This window comes from Manduca sexta, chromosome 26 (assembly GCF_014839805.1).
Source record: "Manduca sexta isolate Smith_Timp_Sample1 chromosome 26, JHU_Msex_v1.0, whole genome shotgun sequence".
In the NCBI taxonomy this organism is placed as follows: domain Eukaryota; kingdom Metazoa; phylum Arthropoda; class Insecta; order Lepidoptera; family Sphingidae; genus Manduca; species Manduca sexta.
Window position 1 is genome coordinate 16,220,748 of NC_051140.1, and position 19,886 is coordinate 16,240,633.

At 36.0% G+C, this 19,886-nt stretch overlaps 2 protein-coding genes across 2 annotated transcripts in view; one reads left to right on the top strand and one right to left on the bottom strand.

The window, feature by feature from the left end:
- LOC115454952 (calcyphosin-like protein) overlaps nucleotides 1-19,886 on the bottom strand; it is a 63,825-nt gene that overhangs the window by 25,516 nt on the left and 18,423 nt on the right. The gene's annotated exons all lie outside the window — the stretch shown is intronic.
- LOC115454134 (protocadherin-like wing polarity protein stan) overlaps nucleotides 208-19,886 on the top strand; it is a 180,594-nt gene continuing 160,915 nt past the window's right edge. The window contains exon 1 of the mRNA XM_037443532.1: nucleotides 208-411. The gene's annotated coding sequence lies outside the window, so the exon portion shown is untranslated. The remainder of the gene's footprint in view (nucleotides 412-19,886) is intronic.

Genomic DNA, 19,886 nt, shown 5'->3' on the forward strand with positions numbered 1-19,886 from the left:
CACTATTGTAGTGAAGCGCCATCTAACGAAACATAAAATAAATACTTGACGCATAAAGGAACTAACAGGTAAAAACTGCCCGCCACATTGACATTTTACTTTTAATACCAAACTCCTGTGTGAAAAGATAGATGGCGCTACATGCGGTTAACAAAACCCATTTTTTGGGGTCCGTACATAACAGAGCGGTAGATGGTCCGTACTCCGTATACAGGTTTTAGTTTGCCTTTGCTACTTGAGTGTGAAAGTTGGTTTGTGTCGCGTGAAGTGGCTGTATGAAACTCGCGCAATAACTTATTTATCACTTACTTTAAAGTGTATGAGTGGTGATAATAAAAGTGTAGTGTGTTTAGTTTGTGTTTATTTTTTGGAACTGTTGGCGTCTGGAAATTAACTTCTAGAACTTATCAGGTAAGTTTGTCCGGCGACTTCGATGCAACCTGTCACGCAGGTGTCTCACAAGTCACTAACCTCTGACGAATAAAATGTTCTACTTCATTAAATAGTAAATATCTGCCCACGATCGCTTTGTACGTATTTACTTTACATTCATTCATGATTATAAGTACTTTCACATAGTGTATTTACTTCGCACTTGTCGAATAAAAATGCCGGTGTATCTACTTTGATTCTTTGAATATTTCTTACATGATACAAACTTTGTATATTTCTTTAATCTTAGTATTAGTTATTTTTATTTTCTTAAGAACATTAAGGATTAGTATAATTTAAATAGTGGTACTTGCTTTTAACTTGCAATAAATAAAAAAATATTTTTGTCGTTTACGTTTGACTTATTTAATCGAATGTTAATAATGTAGTAGGTATACCTATTCTTCTATTGTTTTCTTTAGGTAGGTAACACAAATATTTAATGACAGGTAATATAAGTTATTATCACGTAAAATGCATTAGTTTTCGCCTGTATTTTTTTAACGGGTGAGTAGAGTTGTTACTCTTAAATTCACCGTTCTCCGTGTTTGCGAATACTTCCGATTTTATTTTATTTATTTATGTTTTAGGAAATTCGTTTTCTTAAACCACTGTTTGTAACTGTAAACAAAATTACGTATGCTTTTTTATTACAAAGAAAATTGAAAACACGGGGCAATGCCCAATACTCATATCTGTCTCAAAAACCTACTATCGAGTAATTCACTTATTTTTCTAATCGAAACATAAACAAATTTTATTCGTAGGCCTTGGCAACCGAATCTAGTATCTACATACCTTCTCCAGATTTAACTTATTTGAATGGATACCCATAGAACGACTACTATTCATATAAAAAAAGAGACGATTAATTAGGGAAAAAGGTGTCCCCTCCCTTGAAAATTTAAAATTATATGTCATAACTCTTTCTCTCTATATGAATTCTCTTCATCTCAATATGAATTTTTCATTCAATACTCCTTACGAACAAAAAATTCCCATTGAGACAATGCATTGAGATGAATCTAAAATACGTAAAGAAACAAAAATAATGCTTATATATTTTAATTACTGTACCTGCACAGAAAATCTGGGTAAGTAAAAATATTCACACTAAGAAAAAAAAATTTAAAGTTGTGCTGCATAAAGTTTGCAATATATCAAAAATTCTTTGACATATTTCGGATACATTTTGACGGATAAAAAAACTTTGTGTTATTGTTTTTTGGGCAATGCGGTGACAGATTTTACATTGAATTTTATTAAAATTTTTACCCATGTGCTGGTATATGAAATTATGTGGTAGTGCCTTGTTAAAAGGCTATTTACTTCCGGAAATGTATGACTTATAGCAATGTGAGAATATGGTCGATGTCTCGCTTCGTTTCCAAGTCTGTAAATGTGGAGTCGGAGTGTAGCTGTCCAGTTAGTACTCTATTTACTTACTATTTCCAGTAGTACTTGACAATGGCGAAAGGTGAAATTTTCCGAAAGGTAACCCTACATAACATATGGATAGTAATATGCATAAATGAAGTCTATAAAGCGTTCTAATGATAATTAGATTCTACGTAAAAGGAAACCGACGGGAATCGTGTTATATTAACCCTTCGCCACTATTACAGCATATAATTTCCTAAATAACGTTCATAACATGCAGCCAAGCAGTGTTATATTTTAACTTATATATCGCAGAGGTGCTAACGTTATAGGCATTACCTATATTATAAAGCTTTATGGACTCGTAAAATTAATAGACTCAAGAAAAAGGAATTCTTTCTAAATTTATACGACGCGATGTGCAATTTCAATTTGTAGACCTATCATAAAAAAAACCTAAAGACGCATAGAATTTACGTTTTAGGAATCATAGATTGCCTACTAAACTAAGCCAATGTACCGATTATGCTAAGGTTAGCTATTCTTTGTTAAATAGTTGGTTTAGAGTTTTAACACCGAGCTCACTTTCCAGATTCACAATGTTATGTGGCGCGTTTCGTGAACATATCGTAACGGTGAAGTTGTTGTGAAGAATTTGAAATTGTTTAAGAGGTTTTGTGCGAAATGATAATTGTTTAATGGCAGAAAAAGCAACACAGTGGCAATGAAACCATCAAAAGGTAGCATTACTTCCAGTCGGAGCTGTTCCAGTTCAACTTGTTTATATAGAAGCGAGTCTGATCGTCCTTCGTTGCGTAGAATCATAGCCCAAGGTTCGAAAATTGACAAACTCTACTATGGCAAATATATACCCCTGCGGGAGAGGAAGTTATTGGATAAACTTGTCCGTACAAGGGCTGTATACGACGATATACGGACTCAATTGCTTTCTGGTAGTAGTACAAGTGTAAGTCTCGCGGATTTAAAACCAAGAAGGAAGATACATTCGAATAGAATGGACAAAAATGCACAAAAAGGTGATGATATACCAGCTCTAGTTGATTTAGTGGATAAGGGCAATGTTTTGCACTCTGAGAATTCCAGCGATTGTTGCAGCTGTTGCCTTTGTGGCTCTGAACTTGGTATTGAAAATGAGACAACTAAGACGCATGTGCATAAACACAAACGCCGCGATAGAGCACGAATGACATCGAAATCTAGTGTTATGTCCAGACAAAGAGCAGGCGAAGAGACCAAACCGGGTAAAGCGGTTCATTTTAAAACTAAACATATACGTTCAGATCCATGCACTTGCACTTACAAATTTAGTGAGATGATGAAACGGCATTCAAAATCCGTGATGAAAAAGATACGAAAAGATAAACCAGAACCTGTTTTAGAATCGCTCCTAGGTGCTCCTGAGCAAACTAAGCCAAAGAAAAGCAAGTCAATTAAAAAATCTATAGAAAAGGTTAAAGAATCCAAGGCACGTCTTGTAAAAGGTATGCAGGAGGGCACTAAAAGATCCGTCACAATGATAAAAGAAACAAACAGTAAAGTGAAAGAAAACGTGGAGGCGGCCGCAAAGAAGTCTTTGGAGAAAATGCAAGAAACTAAACAAAAAATTCAAGAGAAAATAGACAGTAGCAAGCAAAAACCAGAACCTATAACACAAAACATAGAAGAGACAACAGAAGAAAAAAAATTTAAAATAAAAAAAGATTCATTGACTAAATTCAGAGAAAAACTTCGACGGAAACGCGATTTGAAAGATTGGGAATGCGACTTTGAATGTCATCCAGAAGAGTGCTTCCCTGAGGAATGTTTTAAAATATTAACGCGAAAAAGGTTACGTAAAATAAAAGATATAAGTGTTCGACGCGAGAGTACAAGTGCCGAGAGGCGTGAAAAAAAAATTGGCGACAAACCCAAGATATCAGAAATTAGTATTCAAGTGCAACACAATAAGAAGCCTGTAAAACTTAGTAAAAGTAAACGAACAACGCATAAAGTTGAACCCGGGAACAAAGAAAAGTTCGATAGTTCATGTCTTTGCGTTGAAATTAAAAAGAAAGACACAAAAAACACAAAAGAAAGAGGAACTGTACCTGGCCAGACTACTATTAAAACTAAGTCTGAAACAAAAGTCCGAAAACCCAAGGGTTCGCCGCAAGCTGTTCCTGCTGTACCTGATAATAAAGAGGAATCGAAAATTCCTAAACAACATTCTAGTGGACTGAAAGTTGAAAACCTTAAGATACTAAAACAAACAGAAAGTAGATTAGAGGGAAAAGAAATGCCTCAAAAGGCTCGCCAGGCTGTTAGAATTGGATCATCTTTCAGTTTTAACATAGAATTTTATAAACAAATTCCAATAGTTGAAACGCCAGCATTAACAACTAGACAAGACGTTAGGTCTATAATTAAGGCACGCCAGCAAATGTCAAGAACCAAAGATGGGCAAAACCGTCCAAAAAAAGTTCACAAAAAAGATAAAGGTTCCGAAACTACATTAAATCAGTCTATAAAAAATATTCAAGCAACCGGGCATCCGTTGAAGCGATGTTTTTGTACATTGAAATTAAAACCTCGTAAACCTAAAACTACGTTCAATGTAGATAAAACAAATAAAAAATGTGTATGTCCCTGTACTTCTCCAAGAATTGTTAAAACAGAAACTGAGTCGGTTACAGAAAGTATCCAAACAAATAATAAGTCTGAATTGCCATATGTTTTAGAACCATATGAATGTGAACCTATATGTTTACCTGAAGAATGTGATCCAATCGAATGTGAGAAACGTATAAGAGAAAGAAATATAAGACGCCATTCGGTGTCGATGAATACTAAGAAACAAATAAAGTCGTCATCAACCATTACAACAAAGTCGGCTTCAAGTGCTTCTTCTAGAGGGTTTCAAGTGCAAACTGTTCGTAAACTAAATAGTCGCCCTCAGAGAGAGCCTGTAACTAGTGTAACTGTTACATCTGCTCAGAAGAGTTCATCATCGCAAAGGCAAGCAGTGCGTATTGGATCATCATTCAGTTTCCAAATTGAGTTTTCTAAAGGTAGTGGCAACACTGCCACCCCTGTTATAGATAATACGATTCTGGAAACAGAACGAGTAGTTGTGGAAAAGCCTAGAAGAGAAAAGAGCATGCCTAGCGCAAAGCGCTATATTAAGCACAAATACTCTCAGATTAGCAGTTCTACAAAAACCAAATTTACGTCACAAAAGCATAAACTACGAAGATGTTTCTGTACATTGAAATTGAATAGAACTGAGAAGAAAAGAAAGATAATATCCACCACCAAGGGAACGATTACATCAGGTGAAAGCGAACCAAGTATACCTAAACCAAAACCAAACGTTAAAACTGTATCAATTGCAACTAAAAAAATAAGAAAAACTAAGGTTATAGTTGAACCTGAATTACTGCCATATGAATGTGAGCCAGGTATTTGTATTCCAGGAGATTGTGATACTTATGAATGTTTAGAAATAATCAAAAAAAGAAAGATTAAAGAGTTAAAGACTAAAGCACATACATCTAATACGCAACACCGTAAAACTAAATCTACGTCTAGTTTTGCACCAAAATCAGTTATGCGCGCAAGAACTAAAAAAGTGCAGTCAACATTAGTGGCATATGAAGACCAAGTTCCTAGTACTAAGTCAGCAGAGAAAACTCATACGCCGCGACGGCCTTTACAAGTGTCTAATAATATTAACAAACAAGCAGTTAGAATTGGGTCCACATTTAGTTTTAACGTCGAATTTTATAAAGATAAACTTGTCAAAGATTCAGTTCCAGGTAAGGTTTCTCAACCGTCTAAAATCTTCGTTAAGCCAGAAAAAAAACCGGCACCTCTTAGGGAACGTGGTTCGCAGATAGCAGATATAACTCAGCGTAAATCGGTTTTAATGCAAGCTGCAACCAAACGAAAAAATGTTCCGATAGGTCCTGCTATGAAGCGATGTTTTTGTACTTTAAAACTTCGGAAAGCTGTAAAAGAGGCAAAGAAAGATGTCGTCGATATCGGCACAAAAACACCAAATTTTAAGACCAAACAGTCTAAATATCCACAATTAGAACCATATGAATGTGAACCGTATGTGTGCATTCCAGGTGAATGTAATCCATACGAGTGTTTGGAGAGAATCAAAAAGCGCAAAAAAAGACATCAGTCCAGAGAAGTGGGAGTTATTGTTAAACCATCGAAAATGAAGTCTACATCTAATTCCGTGCAAAATGTACCTATTGCAATAAAGGACGCGTTTGCTCAATCTAAAACGGTAAAACAAAAAGTCATAACAACAAAAATAATTCAAGAACCACCAACATCAGACCACATACCTAAGATTCAAAAACAATTTGCTGCCAAACAGCCTCGCCAAGCTGTAAGATTAGGTTCTAATTTTAGTTTCGACATTGAGTTTTACAAGGATCGAAAATCTGATGAAAGTCAAATTACGCAAATTCCATGTGAACGAGGAGATGTACAAGAGTATAAATTATTAAAAAATCAAGGCGAACAACCAAACAGAGCCGTAATGCGTCAACACGAGTCACAGGTCAATGTCAAAAGAAAACACAGAGCTACCGGGGTAGCTCCAATACTGAAAAGATGTTTTTGCACTTTGCAACTTCAAAAAAAGAAAAATCAGCCAATAAAATCAGCCCAAGTTTTCACAGTTAGCAGGGTGGGTGTAACAAAACCTAGATTTGTGAATAAACAATTGGCTTTAAGAAAAATTGACTCCATCAAGACGTCTATCGAAAAAATTGATCTTTATAGAACTAGAATTGCTCCATTTCACTGTTCGGAGATTTCTTCATGTTCTTTGTTGCCCAATTCCGCTATAGAATTTAATTCTAAACGACAACAACCACTTGGCTCCAATAATCTTCACCAGAATAAGAATGGTCCTTTAATATCTGGTCCCATAGTATCGCAACCAATATTTAGATTGAACCCTTATTATGCAAGAAATAATATCAATTATATAAAAGCTCCAAAGGCTGTGAGAAGTTTGTGTACCAAAAATCCATCGCCGACCCATAATCACCAAATCAAAAAGTTTTCAGAATTGAGTCTCCTCAAATATTATGGGTATAATAAATATTATACTTCAAAAAGTATACAAAATGGAAATGAAGTGAGTGCATATTTAAAAAGACAGTTTTGTGCTATGAATATTCAGGTACCTAAAAATTACAGGAATTCACCACTCACACATAAATTAAAACCTTATGAATGTGAGCCGGGAGTATGTGTTCCATATGAATGCGATCCTTTAGTTTGTCAAGATCGGATTATGAGACGCTTAATGCGAAGGGCCTCGAAATCATCGGGGACTCAACAAAGACTACACTCCACGTCAAGCACAACATTAAACACACCGCACCGTTCAAAACTGCTTCAATCAAATGCGTCATTTGCACCACCACGAATGACACAGTCGCCTCCCATATTGAGACAAAAGACAGCTCGTCCTGGTAGCCAGAAGCAAGCTGTACGTGTTGGCTCCAATTTTAGCTTTAATATAGAATTTTCCAAAGATAAATTACATCCCTCACATGTTGTAAAAGATGTCACATTTAGACCTTCAACGACTCAACGCCCAATGAGGATGACTCAAAAAAAAATTAAGCATCGTGGAACTAGAGGATGTCCCAAGTGTTGTACGGATAGAGATTCACAATCTACGACAAAAATGGAACATAGAGGTTCAAGTGCAAAACCGTTCCTAAAAAGGTGTTTTTGTACTTTGAAATTGCATCAAAAAGAAAAGAAAAGAAATTTAACTGACGACAAAGGGGTAGCTGTTCATAATGAGATAATATCAGTTCAAACTACAGATTCTACTCAAAACACTGAACCACAAAAGTACCGAAAAATAAGACATAGCTTAGAACCTTATGAATGTGAACCGGGCGTATGCATACCTGGAGAATGTGATCCTTATGAGTGTTTAGAATTAATAAAAAAACGCAAATTACGTGGTAAAGACTTTGGTTCCGGTCCGATAAAATTGGGCAGAACGTCTACTGCAAGTATGACACCTACACAAAGGAGGAAAATGAGGAACAGATGTAACCAGTTGAATTGTAAAGGGAAACGACAACATGCCCAGACGTACAAACAATCAGTACAATCATTAGATATCCCTAAATCCTCGCGTCAAGCAGTTCGTATCGGATCTACTTTTAGTTTTAATATAGAATTTTTTAAAGAAAACCCTAACCTACAACCTAGACCTAGCGTTGCTGCTAAACCCATTGAATACAAAACAGTCCCGGAAGTAAAAAGACCAAAGAGAACTCATGATTTCAAAGAACGCTTCACGCAAGATGACAGATCTATGCATCATAAAGATTCACAGTCAGAGTCTATGCAACATAATATAAAGTCGACAATGACTAGCTCATTTCTGAAGCGATGTTTTTGCACAGCAAAACTGCACAGAAAGGAGAAAGCAGTATCTCACTCCCAAGATCAAACTATGAATGTTAATGTTGAACAGCAATCTTCAGGTTCACCTACTTTTTTGCAGCGATGTTTATGTGTTATGAAATCACTAACTGCCCCCAAATATAAAACAGGCACACCATCCCAAACAGAACAAGAGACTAGTTCTAAACCTACCCACAAACCACCAGCACACCGTTTAGAACCTTATGAGTGTGAACCTGGTGTGTGCGTTCCCGGTGAGTGTGATCCTTATGTATGTGAGCAATTGATAAGAAAAAGAAACGCAAAAGTGTGTACAAAAGAAACTTGTACTCGAAGACTAAGAACAAGATCACAATCTTCCAGAATTCAAGCACACCGGACACCTAGAGCTAAGCAAACTCAAATGACTGTTAAAACAAATTCAAAAATAGTAAAACCATCATCATCCGGTGATTTCGAAAAAAGAGAGCAGATTGAATATTCCGGTTCACCAGGACGTCAAGCTGTAAGAATTGGATCGAATTTTAATTTCAATATTGAGTTTTATAAAGATAGACCTACAACGGAGATATTTAAAGAAAAACCAATAGCGGATCATTACCAAAGACGGCGTTCTTCTGACGATTCAAGGAGTTTTAGACCTAAAACAAAGAGTAGAGGATCATATGAAAGAAAAAAACATAAACGAAGTCGTGATTCACAAGTGCAAAAAATATCAAAACAGGATCGGGCATCAGGTGTGGGTCAATTATTGCAACGTTGCTTTTGTACATTAAATTTGCGTAAACATAAAGTACCGAAAAAGTATTCCGAGATGGGTACGCAAAGTATGCGAATGGCTATTAAGGAACCTCCAAATATTAGTACAAAAAATGTTATGACTATGGATAAACGTAGTCCATATAAGTTAGAGCCATATGAATGCGAACCCAATACTTGTATTCCGGGTCAATGTGATCCTTATGAATGTGAAAAGCGGATAAAAAAGAGATTAAGACGAGAATATGGAACATCAACAGTACCTATGAAAACAAAGTCTGCTACTAGCATGGCTTCCTCTGCACGAAAATTAAAGAACATGAAAATACAATCTAGGAAGAAAAAGACACGCCGCAATAGAACAGGCACGGTAGAACCCCGAAAACCGAGTTATAACAAAATTGATCTTCCCAATACACCTTCCAGGCAAGCTGTCCGCATAGGGTCTACATTTAGCTTTAATATAGAATTTTTTAAAGAAAATAATAACGAAGGAAATATAACAGTCCCACCTGAAACTAAAATACGACATAAAGATGTTGGTGAGTTCGATCGTAATTATAAACGACGGTCTTCGGTTCCGTGTAATGCCAAAACATGCCAAGCTAGACCACGTATGCGGGAAGTAGATTCACAGGTATTAGCTAAAAGGATGCGCTCCACTATGTCAGGAGTTACTCCTTTCTTGAAACGCTGTTTTTGCACTTTAAAACTGCAAAAGCCTATTACTGGTGTCCATGGTGAAGATAGCGGCATCCAGACGCAACCGTGGCTGGCTAATGATTATAAATCAACATATACTCGTACACCGAAGAAATTTAATAAACCGCGACATGCTATACGTGCACAAAATCTAGATCCTTATGAATGTGAACCTGGTGTTTGTGTGCCTGGTGAGTGCGATCCTTACGAATGCGAGAAACGAATTAGAATGAGAGATATGAGAAGACATTCCGTGTCATCTAGTACTGACAGATGCCAAGATTCTAAATGTGTTGCAACAAGAACTGGTTATGGAGGTAGAAAAACCCATGCTACGTCTGTTCCTCGGGAACGCCAAAAACAGAAAGTTACGATGTCAGATAGGCCTCGGTCACTCGTTAGGCAGTCCGATTTAAAGCCTAGCTGTAGCCCGCATCGCCAAGCTGTTCGTATTGGTTCTAATTTTAGTTTCGATATCGAATTTTATAAAGATAAATCTGGAAACGGGTCCCCTAAAGAAACGTACACTCCAAAAAAAATCTACAGACCTAGTGAACACAAAAGAGCTAAGGAAAGGCCAAAATCCAATTCTAGAAATATGGGCGCCGGCAATAGAGGCATTAGTTTTTATCATCGGAAGTCTCAAGCTTCCGGACCAAAAACAGAAACTAAAGGATCTGGCGTGGGACCGTTTCTGAAAAGATGCTTTTGTACATTAAAATTGCATAAACAAGGTAAACAACAAAAACATCCGTCAGTCCAGATGCAAGTAGATTATAGTCCACAACCTAGTTCATTCGACGCCAGTACGGCGACAAAGAAACAACGACGTGTTCTTGAACCATACGAATGTGAACCAAACGTGTGTGTACCAGGATATTGTGATCCATACGAATGTTTACGTCGTATTAAACGTCGACAATTGAAAGAATCTGGCGTCGCGACTGATCGTGCTTCAATGAAATCTGACTACAGTTTAACTTCTAGAATAAATACAAGAGATCAATCTTTAAAAACTAAACATTTTAAAGACAAGAGACTTCAAAGAAATGTGTCTATTGATAAGGCACCACGTAGTAGACCAATGCGGAGTTCAGTTGCAATTGAAAATCCAAACCGACAAGCGGTACGAATAGGATCAAGTTTCAAGTTCGACATAGAGTTTTATAAACAAACTTCGACACCACATGATCAGGCTCATGGTGATGGCCAATCTTATGTTTCTACTGCTGAAAGAAAACATAAACAAAGACCCAGAAAATTAAAAACCCGCGGCTCTCAAGGTAAATGTTCTCCACGTTGTCAAGGAGTGCAAATGGAAAGTGCACAGCGACAATCTACAGGTTCAGGAGCGGCACCTTTGTTAAAAAGATGCTTTTGTACTCTAGCACTACAGACCACTTCAAAACAGCCTGTTGCTCTGAAACAAACAAAACCAATAGAAGAACCTAGAACTAAAGACATGTGTACACAAAGTAAATGCAATTTTAATAAATCCAAATCTTTGCCATATGGTTTAGATCCATATGAGTGTGAGCCAAACGTTTGTATACCTGGAGAATGTGATCCTTACGAATGCTACGAAAGAATTAAAAGGCGAAATGCTCGTTATAAATCCAAAGGTCTTAGTACGGATACTAAACGATATTCACAGGTATCGAGTATGACTACAAGATACGGAAAGTTTTCTCAGTCCAAAAGAACACAGTCAGTTTTGTTAGCCAAACACCGGAGACAACAACGATCATCATCGGTTAATGACTCTATGATTGTTGAACAGCCTCGACTGCAATTATTTTCTGATATTGCTAACAGAAATGTAGTTAAAATTGGTTCAAACTTTAGTTTTAATATAGAGTTTTATAAAGAAGTTACACCTGAGGCTCAACGCAATTTTACTACAGACCGTCGTGAGAGTAGACCTACTATAGATACAAAGCAAAAGTATGCTTACAAAACTCCAAATTATCGCAGCCGGGATTCTCAAGCCCAAACTCCCAAAACTCACACCAGAGGTTCGCTAGTATCTAATGCTCTTAAAAGATGTTTTTGTACTGCACAGTTGCACAAACCCAATATAGATACATCTAAAGTTGGTCGAAGCGGCAAATGCGTAGAATGTAATCCTAAACCAATGTTTGGTCAACAACAATATCAAGTAAACTATCATGAGGCATCAATTAAGAAAAAACCGTTAAAAAAAGGTGTATGTACAACGTGCGACATTAAACCATGTCTGATTACTAAAGCTCAGTCTGTTGATCGGAGCGGCAAATGTGTAGAATATAATCCTAAATCAATATTTGGTCCACAACAATATCAAGTATACTATCATAAAGCTTCAATTAAGAAGAAACCATCAAAAAAATGTGTATGTACAACGTGCGACATTAAATCGTGTCCAAATACTAAAGCTACATCTACGAAGTCACATCGCCGCATAAAGTTGAAGGGCCGATCCACAGCAAAAAGTAAGAAAATCCAAAATGCAAATGCAATGGAAACTATTTTACCGTATGCGCCTAACAAATTTAATAAAAAAGCAAGCAAGACTTTAATTTCGAAAAAAGAAAATAAAGGAACAGTTGGTAACGAAAATCCAAGTACGCAGTTGCGCAAATCAAAACAAGATAAAGTATCTAAGAATCGTAGACTTAAAAAGTCGAAAAGTTCGAAAAAATTAAATGTCAAAAAAGGTAAAAAAGATGAAACAGAAGGCAAAGATGCGGTAACATCAACGTCAAGTAACTTAAATAAAACAAAATCTTTTCTTTGTCGATGCAAGCAGCTGTTTTCGAAAAAAAATAAAAATAATACCGGTACTAAGCCTTGTATACATATTTGCCCCGTGTGTAAGTCAGACAAAACAAAAAAAGAGCCTGAATTACCACAAGCTGAAAATTTAAAGAAAACGAAAAGCGAGCGACGTCCATCCAAACCTAATAAGAAGGAGCCGAAGAAAACAAAGAGTTTAAAAATAAGAAACCACCCTGACTTAGAAGAGGATAGACAGGATTATTCTCAGTTTCAATCTGGTGATTCGAAAAGAAAGAAAAAATCGCAGTTACCTACTAAAAAACCCAAGGACCACGTTTTACCCGCTGGATACAAAACAAATAATTTACGATGTGGTGACGATTATTTGCAACTATATGTTACCGACTTAAATCAAAAACTAATCAAAGACAACAAAAAACAAGTCAAGTTCTCAGATCTTAATAATGTGGGAGGGGTAACAGCATCAGCTAATTTGACACCAAAATCTGTACGTAAAGATAAATTGCCTAGTAAACAAAAAATAAAAAAAAGTGGTTCACCAAAGCCGGAACTACAAAAAGCAGACTGCAGAACGGATTCCGGATCTTACCTTGATATTGTATTACAACCTTCCTATTGCTCTGGTACTCAATTAGAAGGTATATAGCCGGATCCTACCACACGAAGATAGTCCTTGTATACCATGCAAGAAAAAAATAGGAGATGAATATAGAGGCGCATCATTAAGCATACCAGCAAAAGGTTCTAGGAAAGAATCTACTGCACCTGGTGGTGATATCGACCAAATTATTGATAAACTTACTAAAAATATAAATGCAATAAAAAATGCAAAATCACGTATCCTTAATACTTTAATAACTAAAGAACAGATCTGTTCTTGTTATAGTTCGGTTTGTGAATGTGCAAAAACCATAAGGAAAGAAAAAGAAAGAGCACAGAAGATAGAAATGGAGTTAGAGCAAGAGAAACGCTTGTTAGTAGAGAGAGAGCGCATGCGAAAAGAAGCAGAAAAGGCAGCGAAAAAAAGATACAAAGATTTTGTGTCGAGACAAAAACGATACGAACGAGAAGATAAAATGCGTCGTCAAAAACGTATAAAGGAGAATAAATATTTAGCCGACAGATTAAAAAACATGAAACCTTCCGACGTGCTTCTTGCGGTTGATTCGGTAATGGATATCGCTAAATTGGGTTGTTCGGTTGTCGGCGATGTCGGCCGTTCCACTTGCAGGTTTATACAAGATCCTGCTTATTCATGCAAGAAGCTTAAGAACGCAGCAAGAGATCCCGTGTCTATGGTAAAAGGTGCCATAGATGATTCGGGACTGGTTGCAACGCTAAAGCGTGTTTTTATGAGAATTTCTGCAATGAGAGGCTTTAGGGCAATGAAAAGTTCTATGGAAGAAAATCAATTCACTGGATATTTAATGAATATGGCTGAAGCTGACCCACGAAAACGAATGGCGCATAAGAAAAAGAAAGAAAAGAAGAAACAAAAGGATGCTTTGGATGATTTTGAATGCAGTTTGTACATGAATTCTTTGAGGAAGAAGCGTTTCATTGCTGTATATTATTTATGCCCTTGGTTTTATCCGCATTTCATCACACTGCTTAACGTAGTTGAACAGGTGACAGATTTGATCCTTTTTCTCTTGGCGGTATTCGTATGGAGTCCTTGCATTTTGTGTATGGAGTTGTGCAGAGCTTTCGTGTGTTGCTTTTTGTGCACCGGTTGATTGTATACAGTTTCAGAATAAAGTATTGTATTTCCTCATTTCTTGTTTCAAATTATAATCTCACATTCACTCAATATAAATCTTTTTATATAATAAATTTGTAACAAACCTATGTCTGTATATATATATATATATATATATATATACATACATGACGCAAAAACTACTACAGGGAATTGAATGCATTTTTCCCCGATATATTGATAAAGGTCTAACTTAATATAGGTGCCATTCTATCCCGGGAAAGTGTAATGCTAGAATAGTAAAATAATTATATCAGCTCAGTGTTGTATACTGTCCCACTGCTGGGCACGGACCGTCTCTACTATTAAAATAAAATTAAACAATTAATCAATAAGTTTACCTAACAAAAGCTTACCAACATATTCATATTGTTACGCGCCGCTATCCTAGCCGATGACATCGGGCGTTTCCGGAAGTATTCGGCTGCGCGGGTAGGCTGGCAGAAGAGAAGATATGTCACGCGGCGACTATTCTATTATTATTCTCTCTGGCTGGACGTTGTCAAAAGAATGTTTAAAATTGTATTCTGTAATTATTTTGCTAATATAATGTTTACTGTAAAAAGAGCGTTTTACATTCAGAAGTGGGATTATACAAATGATAATTTGAAGTTACATTGAATTCGAATGTGTAGAGAACTATCGGAATAAATCTGTGATGAATCATTGAATGCCAAAATTAAAATTACCAGATTCTCAGATTTTAGTTACCATGGCAACGTCTACGTCTGTTGAAATAAATATGTTGGGAATGCATATGGAATTGATGTCTGCACATTAGTACGATTCACGACATTCATAACAAAAACTTCGTTATGCCTGCTGCTTGGCTCACTGGAGAGGGTGTTTTCTTAGAAACTAAATCATTGGAGACAGGAATGACTGGAGTCATGTGAAGTCAAATCGGTGGCGCAACACTTCAGGCTGACAATGCGAACGTGCGTAACTGTTTATTTTATTTAATCTGATCTGTCTGTGGCCGTGAGCCTTTTGATAATATTCTATCTGCAGCCATGACCATTCTGATCATATTCTGTCTGTAGCCATGACCATTCTGGTCATATTCTGTCTGTAACCATGAGCATTCTGATCATATTCTGTCTGTAGTCATGAGCATTCTGATCATATTCTGTCTGTGGTCATGAGCCTTCTGATCATATTCTGTCTGTAGCCATGAGCATTCTGATTAGTGTTACTAGGTCCTATTTGTTTGAAATCGGGCAACAGGTAAAACAAATCGGGATCCAGGTAGAAGAGTCGAAACACAAAAAAAATACTGCAAGTCATGCTAATGTTGGTTTTCATTGCAATTTCTGTTTTAACATCGAATCATAGATCACGGTACAGTCGCGTCTCTAAACAACAGAACAAAATAAAACTATACCTACAGGGCTAGTGATGTGATGTGTTGTTTATTTTTGATAATAATGTCTTTTGATAAATTTATTGATTTTCTGGACATTTAATGTCCCAATCAGTCGCAAATCGGGACGCGTCTCCAGAACTCTGATAACCGGGATATTCCGCGCACATCGAGACACCTGGTAACACTACGTCAGAACATACTCTGTCTGATTTGACTGCTTTATTTTACTGATCTGCTTCATTAATTCTGTTTTACTTAATTTCTTTTCTGTTTTTCTATTTCTGTTTCTGGTTTAGTGTTTATATTTAATTATAAACTATATATAATATCTGTGAATTCATTAATCTTACAAGGAAAGCTGACAGTCTGACATAAAGAGATTAAGCTACAATATACGGCAGGAGTACGATATTATGTGATTTGTGGTATACGAGGTTCCAAAATCCAGTCAACTGTGTTGATGCATAAATGCAATTTAGGAAAACAGAGTAAAGAAAATAAGACAGAGCAAACGTTGTTGTTTAGAAATGTAATATAATAATATAATATAACATACATATCTTCTGTTCCAGATACCCTCACTGATCTGGTTTGGAGCATGATAAAAAACTATTCTGTCTGTACTTGGACTCTGGATAAATTGAAAAGCACTGGCTTATTAATTGAAATGTTTGGTATTCTTATATAGCACTTACGCAATGGCTCTGAAAAATTGATGCTCTCTAAGTATACTAATAAGGTACAATATGTGAGCAATATTTCTGCGAATGAATAAGGGTACAATATGGTGACTCTGAAATGGTATACTGGATTGTGTTGCCGTACTAGCTGTAACACTAAGCTTGGTTGGTTAACCTTCGCTCAATTTTTTGATAAACAGTGGGAATGGTAATCTGAGATTGCAAAAACATTTGTATTTGTCTTTGAGTGTTCCTGCAATTTTGAAGTGTACCATGGTGGTGGTGGTGGTTTATTGTTGGTAATAACATTATGAACAAAAAAAAAGTAAAATATCAGATAAAACCTTACGACTGACATCTATTATACTGCTTATGATAAGTTATTTTCTGTTAACCTGTTTGGTTGTAGAAATATATTAACCGTGGTTTTATCGAGCAGACATGCACAAAGAATTCATGTCATGATGATACTTCAGAGATGGATGTCTTCTGATTTTAGTGGGTCATTAGAAGCTGATGTTTTAATCAAATAGTTAAAAAAAAGTATGTTTAGAGTTCAGTTATTTTCATTTTGTAAATGCATATGAAAATTGCTGTAGTTGATTTTATTCCATGTTGGCCATGTTCTCTCTGTGCTGGTTGTTTATATAAGCGGAACATACACGTGTAGCTAATGCTGTACTTGAGTAGTGTAATTGTAAATCACATGTCTCCACATCGGCTTCGATCGCCAGTGACAGTTTTTTTTATAAACACTGGGGTAACGGTTAAGCCTGCTGGTTCTCTTAGTTGAATCTGGTCCAGTGTCTTGGTTATGCCTGCGATATAGAATCACTTTAGCGAGGACATTGTAGATATTTGACATCATCAAGTTGTAGACCTATAGTTATTTATTCAAACTGTTAAGACTTATAGTCTTCTTAGAGTTTCTTATATTTTAAATAATATCCCATTTAGGAAGTGTCTTGACACGCGTGGCTTAACTGACTATTCGACTCATAGTTACGGGGTAGGCTGCGCTTTCAATTGGTTTTCTGTTATAACAAACGAAAGTTTTGAAGATCCCGAGATCTCTGTCGTCTTTTTAGTTGTTTCGTCCGATTTGATTTTGAATGTTGCTATGCTCTCTGGAGTCCGTCATTCATCGAACATATTCAGAGATTGGTGAGAGAGCCCAGAAGCAGTTTCTGTATCATTTTTCACACGTGAATAACCACTGCCACAGTTTACAAAGCTACGAATCTAGACTTGCTCAATTTAAAATCAGTTTTCTTGAATAAAGACGCGAGATGGCAGATATCATTTTTTTATTTTACAAAAATGGGTTAACGTTGACATTGATAACTCTGTTTTGTTAATGAAACTTAATTTTGCTGATTCTCGTTCTGGCAACCGTCTCCATAACAGAGTGACTTTCAACTTGCCAACATGGCGAATCAATTATAGTCATCACTTGCCTTTGTGGCGAATGTATCAGTCCACAATAATATGCTTCAAGAAATTTGTATTTTAGCGGTAAAGTACCTCAGATTAAGAAACTTGGAATAATAAATTCTGTCCCTAATTTGTGACTTCAACTAATTCGTTATTACTAATTCAAACACAATGTAACTTGTTTCCTAATTTACTTTTATTGCATGTAGAGTTCACTTCTCGAAAGTCGTGCACCCAGTTCTGTTGCTAATGTATCCGTTCTTAATTTGGAGTCTGTACATCTTATGTTATCGATTAGGTTAGAAGAGCTAGTAATAAAAAAATGTCCTTTTCAATCTTCTTGTGTAGTCGTATAATAGTAATTGTTGTCCACTGACTTGAAATTAATTTATTCTTAAGACCTCAGTCAATAACTATGTGAGTGTAGGTGTTAATAATGTCCCTGTTCTCGATGAGAAGTTCATTGCTGATATTCTCTGCACCTGGAGTTTTATTTGACTACTTTTATTTATCAGAGATTGTCTCCGGTACCGGTTCTTTAATGGTCGGATCTGTTGTTTCTGTAGTATTTCTGCATGTGTATAATTCTTGGATGCATTTAGTAGCTTTGATAGAGACTCTCGTATTGTGGTTTCTATTATGCCGTTTTTATCCTTTATGCTGGGGATCTAATCTCTTTTCGCTGTCTGTATTTTCCCGTCTCTTTTCTTAATGCCTCTGGTCGTTTGAATGCATTTTTCTGTGTTTATAATCTGGAAGCATGGCAATCTTCCGCATGTTAGTTTTAAATATTTTATTAATTTCAGTTATGACTTTTCTAACGCTTCTTGCCTTTATGCTGTGTTGCTCGTAAACCATTTGATTAATTGATTTGATTGAGTTGGTATATGTTGCGTATGCTTATTTATATGTATGAATCGTGTGCTGATAAGTCCTTATTGTGTGTTATATTATCTTGTGTGTTAACTTCCTTTGCGACTTCTATGGAGTTCTTTAGTTGTGCTTCTCATTCCTTTTCATTTGCTGCTGTCTTACTAATTGGAGGTTTTGCTTTGAAAGGTTTAATTGTTCTGGGTGTTTTTTTTTTAAACTTAAGTTTGGTTCTCAGCATTCTATGATTGCTACTAGAATTCAGCATTAACTGTATGTAAACTTGGATAAATAGAATGAAGGTCTTTGGTTGCTGGGAATGAAGTAAGGAAACGGGGTTTAGGTACTAACGAAAAATAAATTATATACACATATAGCGTGAAAGTTAATTGCAAAATGGATAAGTTGTTGGATATTGTGGATACGCAAGACTTGATTGGTTTATTAAAGAGTTAATCGATCAGAAATAGTTTGCTTTCTCAAATTTATTTTTGTGAATACCTTTGGTATTCACTTTGCAGGATGGCCGATGTTACGCGCCGCTATCCTAGCCGATGACATCGGGCGTTTCCGGAAGTATTCGGCTGCGCGGGTAGGCTGGCAGAAGAGAAGATATGTCACGCGGCGACTATTCTATTATTATTCTCTCTGGCTGGACGTTGTCAAAAGAATGTTTAAAATTGTATTCTGTAATTATTTTGCTAATATAATGTTTACTGTAAAAAGAGCGTTTTACAATATTTTTCGTTAAAATAATGATATTGTGTTCTTCTACTATGATGCAGTCATAATGTGCTCGTAGCCTACTGATTATCAAACTCCCTATAATATCTTGCTTTGGAGAGGTAGAAATTTGCCAAAACAATCAATCTTTCGTTACAGGAATCTTTGTTATCATAAAAAAACATCGTATTTTATAATCTCGTACATCAGGGTTACTTTCATAGACAAATGTGTTTGATCCGACATCTTACTTCGAAACTTACTTTGTAAGACCCAAGTTAAGTTTTAAAGAATTTTATCCTCCACATATCTCATTGCACATTTGAATCTTATTAAAACTTGTATCGACTTATGATATATTTTTCTCTGCTGCCTAATTTATAAAATATTAACTGCCGTATGGAATTCAAGTTTTAATGTAGAGTATGTAGGTAGTTAAAACCCACACAGCATATTTTGTTTGATGATTTTGCAGAAAAAATATTTTAAACAAAAACCAATATAAAAATATGATGTAGGTACATTTTGCATTGTAAATGATAAA